This window comes from Microtus ochrogaster, linkage group LG1 (assembly GCF_000317375.1).
Source record: "Microtus ochrogaster isolate Prairie Vole_2 linkage group LG1, MicOch1.0, whole genome shotgun sequence".
In the NCBI taxonomy this organism is placed as follows: Eukaryota; Metazoa; Chordata; class Mammalia; order Rodentia; family Cricetidae; genus Microtus; species Microtus ochrogaster.
Genome location: NC_022027.1, coordinates 36,075,911 through 36,084,042, shown reverse-complemented (window position 1 = coordinate 36,084,042; position 8,132 = coordinate 36,075,911). Strand labels below are relative to the sequence as shown.

Sequence of the window (8,132 nt, the reverse complement as noted above, 5' to 3'; positions counted from 1 at the left end):
CTCCTCTCCCCCTCCCTCTCCAGTCCAAAGAGCAGTCAGGGTTCCCTGCCCTGTGGAAAGTTCAAGGTCCTCCCCCCTCCGTCCATGTCTAGGAAGGTGAACATCCAAACTTGCTAGGCTCCCACAAAGCCAGAACATTAAAAAAAAACTTTTCTTCCTTATTATCAATGTTTGTAAAACCTCTTTAAAAATCCTTCTTTACTTTGCTTACCAGTATTCTTTTGTCTTTCAAGAACATATCATTTAAAAGTAGTTATAAGCATCTTAAGTCTTTGAATGGAAAGATAATAGAATCCTTAAATGTTAATCTATCCATCGGATATCTTTTAACCATTGAATAACTAGCCCTGAATTTTGGAGTAACACAACTAACCCATCATTCGCCAGATGGAATCTAAATCTAATTAGAAAAAGAACACAACCAATCTGATATGTAACTTCAACAATAACCATGTTAGCAATACAACTCAATTAATTCACAATCAAATATACACTAGAAAGTTAGCAACCTTCAACCACACTCATCCTTAGTATAAGAATAAGCAGATAATGCATACTGAAAAAAATGTAGGCAGTTGGCTATGCATATCCACAGTTTGTGTGTTCATATTATTTAAAAATCTGTGGTCTGAAGATGCCTAGGAAAAAATTCTCTTGCATTTTTCATGTACTGACACTTTTTTCATATTCCTTAAGCAAAATAATATAACTATTTACCTAGTATTTCTATTACAGAAACCTTCTGCATAATATATAGAAAATATAAAACATAAAAAGACTTTCATAGATTATATGTACTATTTTGTGCATTTGACTTAAACACTGGAGACCCTGTAATGTGAAAGTATCCTAAAACACTCCCCAGAAGATACAGAGGATATGAGAAAACTGATAGGTATTCTCTTTCTTAAAAGTGAGCTTCACGACTGTAAAATTAAAACTGTTGAACCAATATATAAATACCAGGTTATGTTTTAATCTTTAAACCTCTTTATGTGTCTGTATGTGTCTGTGGGTGTGTGAGTTTGTGTGTGTGTGTGTGTATGTGTGTGTGTGTGTGTGTGTGTTTGTAAGCTAGAAGTTAAATCCAGATTTTGTTTCTCAGGTTTCATTCTCCATATTCTTTTATTTCTAAGACATTGGCCTGGAACACGTGGATAGACTAAGCTATTTGGTTAGCAAGCCTATGGATATCCCTATCACAGTGACTTCAATGTATCATCATTCTTGCCTTTTATACGTGGGTTCTGGGATTCAAACACAAAAGCCCTCAATTGGAACATTAAATTTTTTTCTCACTGTTCTGTTGCCACATTTCCGTAGACCATTGTAAGGTGGGAAATACCATGCAGACAATGAAAAGATATTGTGGCTATTGGTAAATTTCTCAAGGTCATACAATATGCAAGTGATGGAATTTGGACCAGGTGCCTGTTTTCAACAGTACCTCATCTATAATTTTAACTGTTGTGCTACAAATAGCTGAAGTTTATTGTTTGGGCACAAGACATCCATACAAATATGACTATCTTGTGTTGCAGAACTCAAGAATGACTTCTTCAATAGTATCTTTTAGCTACTTTATTAAATAAGCCTGCTAACTCTCATTTTTGAGTTAGCATCTGTGATTCAATAATAAAATCAGTTTATTGTGGCTACAATTGGTTGGTATCCTATTAGAAGAACCAGACAGATGACACATATAGTGCTAAATGATTTTGTCTTGGGGCCTAAAATAATTGTGTGCATATGTGAAGAAATAAGTAACTCATAAAATGCGAGATTTCTTCAGGTAAAAATAAACATCTCAGAGAACAGTACAGGTTACTTTCAGATAATAAAGAAAAAATGGTGTAGTAATAAAGGATGCTTTATACCATGAGTTACTGATAATATTGTGTTTATATATTAAAAACGGACAGATAAACTTTTAAGACTACCATGAGTTCCCTATGTTTTCTGGAACTATTTTGATAGATTAGGAAAATGTTCACTGACATAATCATTTGAAAAGCAAAATGCTCATGGGTAGAGTTCAGAGACCAGATGCATGAGTTGTATATCTCCTGCCTTAAAATAGGTTCCAGACAGGAGACTAGGGTGGGTAGGCATGACAAAAATCTCATTTACATACTAAAACATCTCATTGGCCCTATTTCATGACTTTATAAAACATTCTGTAAGTCATGATATGATAAAAAAAAGTAAGAAAATCAATAGTCAATTGTCTGCATACAAAAATTCTGGTTAATTTCGTGAATGAACTAGGGAATCTTACATGATCAAACTTCAATGCAATGTTTTTAGCACATAAATTATCCAGCATTCTAAATGAAAAAGATATCCAAATCTGTGAAAGAAGGCTGGACAGCTGAATATATTTGATGAAAGTTTCTTTGAATGGTGATTCAGAAAATTACAATATGAGAGGAAAAACATCTGAATTTGTGTGAGGCAGCAGCAGCAATAGCAATAATGCAAATTTAATGTAATTTAGATAAAAGTTAAGTTTTATGAAAAAAGGCAAGTTTCTGAAAATGATTTTATGTATTTTGAGTGAATAACATAAATGTTTTTTTAATAAATTAAGGACTGAATGGCATCAATATTATGAATCCCTTGTTTTTTTCCCATGGAACATTATTCTTTTTTTTTATAGTGAAAAAGCGTATATTTAGAATTAGCAGGCTGGGCTCAATTTAGATGATTCCAATCTTGTTGGCAACATCCAGAGCATCATAATCAGGAGCCAACCCAACATACGCCTTCTTCTCTCCGTCGGGCCTTATGAGGGTGTTGACTTTGGCCACATCGATGTCATAGATCTTCACGGCCTGTTTGATCTGGTGCTTGTTGGCCTTGACGTCCACAATGAACACAAGTGTGTTGTTGTCTTCTATCTTCTTCATGGCTGACTCGGTGGTCACGGGGAATTTGATGATGGCATAGTGGTCAAGCTTGTTCCTCCTGGGCGCACTCTTCCGGGGGTATTTAGGCAGGGTCTTGGGACGCCAAAAGGTGGGCGATGTGCGGATCTTCTTCTTTTTGTGGCTGTGGACGCCTTTCATCACTGCCTTCTTGGCTTTCAAGGCCTTCACTTTAGCTTCGGCTTTGAGAGGGGCCATCTTGACGAAAAGCGGAACAATATTCTTATAGTTCTTTTATATGCTCCTTAGTACCATAATACTCACTGTAAGATTTTTGTTTCTTCTCATTATGGATAACTTTGGTGTCAACTTTACTTGATTAAATTATACCTAAAGAAGTGTCAATATATTATCTTAATTCCACTCATTTTAAAATTCTCTCTCTCTCTCTCTCTCTCTCTCTCTCTCTCTCTGTCTGTCTGTCTGTCTGTGTGTGTGTGTGTGTGTGTGTGTGTGTGTGTGTGTGTGTGTGTGTTTAGGTGGATGTATTAGCATCATCATCCTCTTTCTTCAAACTCTACCATGATCTTCCACTACCTTTCAAATCCACAGCCACTTTTTCTTTGATTATTATTTTTATAGATACACATATTTAAGAATTCACACTTGAATAAATATATAGTTATAAAATGCTGAGATCATTTACTTGTCCTCATATGTATTTATTTGATCTTTAAGGTTAACCACTTGGTATTGGAAAAGTAATGATAGATCTCACCCTTGGAGAAGCAGTAGTCAGCTCAATATTCATTAATTGCAGCTCTTTAGGGATGGGGTACTGTGATATTTCATCATTCATGTCTTGTTTAGGAAGCCATAGTTTTGTGATTTCCTATATGTAGCCTTCCTGACACACAAAGAAGACAGCTTCTTGCAGAAAATATCCTGCTCCTCAGGCCAATACAGTTTTTCTGCCCCTTCCTCTGTGATGTTCCCTGAGTCTTAGGTATAAAGGTTTTATTGCAATTATATTATACAAGACTGAGTATTCCATGGTTAGTTGTTTTCTTCTTGATAGTCAGTTATCACTTTCTAAAATGGTCTCAGTCTGTTGCAAACTCAACTTCTTTGAGAAGACATGAGGGCTATGCTTATCTATATCTGTAGGATACATATTTAGAAAGCATAAAGGAATTATATTGGTTTAGGAATGTGGCAATAGTGTATAATACTTTATATAGCTCACTAGCAAGGGGTAATTAACTAGATTCATAGAATCATACATGATTTCCCTCATGTTTAGTGAATCTTAAGTCAAATTAGGCAGCTATTGTTAATAACCATGATATCTTGGCACCTATTCACTTGTTGTATTGATTACTGTTGCATTTCATGGTAATCACAGCTGACTTATTTCTTCCCTTTTCATAGACCTTCCAGCACTATAAAATCTTGTCATCTCGGTGGCAACTTTCAGGTCAGATCCAGTTGAATTCTTCTTAGTCTGGTGTCTAACTTTGTTTTTATGCCATGTAGGAGCTTTGAATGCTTAGGACAGGATTGAAGAATCAAGAAAGAGTACTGAACCATTTACTAAAATTATACAAGGACCAAAAGATGCCTTCACTAATTTTTTACAAAGATTGATATCAGCTGTCAACAGAATGATATCAGATCCAGATGTTAGACAAATATTAATTGAATTTATGACTTTTGAAAAATGCTAATTCTAATTTAAAGGCCAGAACAAGTACCCATTGAAGAATGGATCAGAGATAAAGTGATATTGGACTCCACACTTCTAATATTTGGGTATGAACATTGATTTCTAAAACTATCAAAAAATAAAACAAAGGGTTAGATGTGTTCATAGTGGTAGACAAGGCTGTGTGAAAATGGATGGTAGGATAGGTGGTCCTAGGAACAATATTTATTCTAGAAATAATCCAAAAAGAAGGCACAGCCTTATAGAGTATCTAAATGGTATGGCAAAGGCCAGCAGAGGACTAATGAATGCAGATCAACATAGACAGCCAAGGTAACACTTTGTTATCAGAAAATAACTTGAGAGGCCTCCAACAGGCCCCAATATCAAATTTGGTTCAATTGTTCCCTGTCAGCATTAGTGAAATTCCTCCACAGAGCAATTAAAAAATTTAATGCCTGTTATTAAAATCCACACTGCTCTGGAATCCAGAACAGCATCAGTAGATTAAAATAATAGTTAAAGGAGAAACCATAAGGCAATAATTTTAGTAAATTTCTATAAATGATCAAAGATCAAAACTAAAATTTTGAATAAACTCTATAAAAATTGAGAAATTAGTAGACTTGGGTACAGATACATCAATTATAATTATTTCACCAAAATCTTGGCATCTGTTTGGCTTCTTCAGGAGGTAATTGTTCAGCTTCTAGGCAATGAAGCTTTATTTCAGGTTAAAAAAAAAAAACAAAGTGCAGGTTTTGTCAAGTGTATAGAGCCAGAACAACAGAAAGGAAAGTTAAGTCCATATGTCTTTATGTATCAATGAGTTAATGGTGACATGATTTGTTCCAGCAATAGAAACAACAGGTTACCTTTTTCCCAATTTCAGAAGCAAACTATAAAATAAAAAATGGTTCTCAGAGAAGTACTAAAAAGTATTATCAAGTATTATGGCCACAGACCTTTCAAGTTGTACATAGGCAGAGGACAACAGCTGTTGGTCTTTCGAGGTACTAACAGTCCTACCTTTAAAATGGTTAACTGACACAGCAGTCTTGGTAGAACAATGAACTTTGATATTAGAAAAATTACAGGAACTATAACAACTGGTACAGGAGCAGTTAAATTCTAAACATATTGAAGAATCAACCAATATTGGAATTCTTCTATATTTGTTATTAAAAAGAAATCTTGAAAACAGAGAATGTTAACAGATTTAAAAACCATAAAAAAGATAATTCAGTCAATGTGCTTTTTACAGTATGGAATTCCCCTGCCTTCTTTATTACCTAAGCGATAGTCTATTATAATGACTGATTTAAAAGACCGCTTTTTAAAACTATACCTTTACAAGAACAGGATAGAAAAAAAATTGCCTTCACAGGTTCTACTTATAATAGTTTCCAGCCTGTTAAACGATACCATTAGAAAATTCTTCCAAAACCAATGTTAAACAGCCCCACCTTGTGTCAATATTTTGTTCAACAGCCACTAGAACTAATTTGTAAACTGTTTTCTTAATCTATAACCTACCATTACACGGAAGATATCTTATTGGCTGATTCAAACACCAAACTTTATAAAATGTCTAATGAAGTAAGCAGAATTTTGCTTTGTTCAGGATTACATATTGTTCCTGAAAAAAGAAAAAGCACTAAGGGGAAATTCTATTGATTATATGGATACAAGATAGGTTTGTAGAAAATTCAACCACAGAAACTACAAATCAGGAGAAATGAATTATTAACTCTTAATGATTTTCAAAAGTTGATGTTAGACATTAACTGGATAAAGCCTATAACTGGATTAACAACTCAAGAACTGAGTACTTTATTTCAATCCTTATAAGGTGATAAGGATTTAAATAGTCCAAGAAAATCATTAACTCAGGCTGAGACAGAATTGGCTCAGGTACAAAAGAAATTACAAGAAGCACATGTGGATGCCTTGATTAAAAAGGTGATTATATTTTACTTAGTTTGCCATCTACTCATTCTCCCACAGCATTCCTATATGGAGAGAAAGTATTATCTTAGAATGGTATTTTTTACCACACAAACAGAGTAAAAAAAGTAAAGACTTATGTACAAAAGTTTCTGAATTGATTCTGAAAGAAAAACTGAGACTTTATCAGTTAACAGGAATAGACCTAGCAGAAATTGCAATACCTTTCACTAATATGAAATTTCCTCATTATTAGCAGAAAATAAAAATTTTCAGAAAACTCATGGTAATTTGGGGCAGGGCAGAGATTGTAACAAATATCCCAATAGCAAGAAACTTCAGTTATAAATAGAACTAATTGGATTGTCCACCATATATTAAAAGGTAACCCAATTTCTGGAGCCTCTGAATTCTATATCAGTACAAATAAATCAGGAAAAGAAGGTAACAAGTCAGGAAAAATAAGTAAAGTGACTCAAAGCCCTTATGATTCTGTTCAGAAATAAGAATTATATGACATCTTATATGCTATTATTATAGCATTATTAGAGTTTTTAGAACCTCTTAATATAGTTCCTAACTCTCAGTATCAAGATAGAATTTTTTTTCATATTGAAACTGCTGAACTTATTCCAATGATCCAGATTTAACATTGCTATTTACTGAACTACAGAAAATAATCAGAAATAGAAATCATAAAAAAAGAAATAGAAATCATCCCTTGTATATAACACATATCAGAACCCATATGAGTTTATCAGAATGTTTCTAGTACAGGTAATGAGGAAATTGATCAACTGTTTGTAGGAAATCTTCTAAAAGCCTCAGAATTTCACATAAAATGCCATGTTAGCAGCAAAGGTTTGAAGATTTTACTACCAGGGCAGCACAATTTTCTTCAAATCATTTTCCTCTTAGGGTTTGTTTCCCGAAGAAATGATAGACCAGTAAATGTTGTGTTCCACTCCAGATCATTCCCGAGTGTTTTAGTCAATGTCATCTAATAAATCATTTTCCTTACTGATTGACAGATGTTTCCAGCATTATAGACCAAAATAGATAATTTATGTAGACAAAATTCCTTGGTTTAGCCAATTTGAAAATTGTGCAAGGGCAAAATCACTGAATTTGACTTAGTTACATTGCTCATCCCACAGAGACATTTGCTTTCAGGCCTCCTGATCTGAGTTTTATTCCTGAATCCCACACAGTGACAGTAGAAAATTGATTCTAAGACCTGCATACTCTTACCCATATGTGTGTCACATGCACACAGCCACTTTGATATAGAACTTACAAACAAACAATAAGTAAATAGATAAATGAATGAAGGAGCATCAATTTGCAAAGATATGCATTAACATGTACAAAGAAATAAATGTATATGTGTCTGGATAGATCAGAGTTAGATTTCAGGAGACTTTGAGGAACTTCATACATTTCCTCTAGGTCAATTTACCTTGAAATGTATGCTTAAATTTTATATCCTATGGTGATATGCAAAATATTCATCAGTAAGGCTATAGGATAGGATCATTTCAGATTCCCTATCTTCAGCTGCCCCAGGAACTAACTGGGGACCTCTCCTTAGGCACCTGGAAGCCCCTCTAGGT

At 34.1% G+C, this 8,132-nt stretch overlaps 1 pseudogene; it reads right to left on the bottom strand.

The window, feature by feature from the left end:
- Nucleotides 1–2,699: 2,699 nt before the first annotated feature.
- LOC101988455 lies at nucleotides 2,700–3,125 on the bottom strand (annotated as a pseudogene).
- Nucleotides 3,126–8,132: the final 5,007 nt, after the last annotated feature.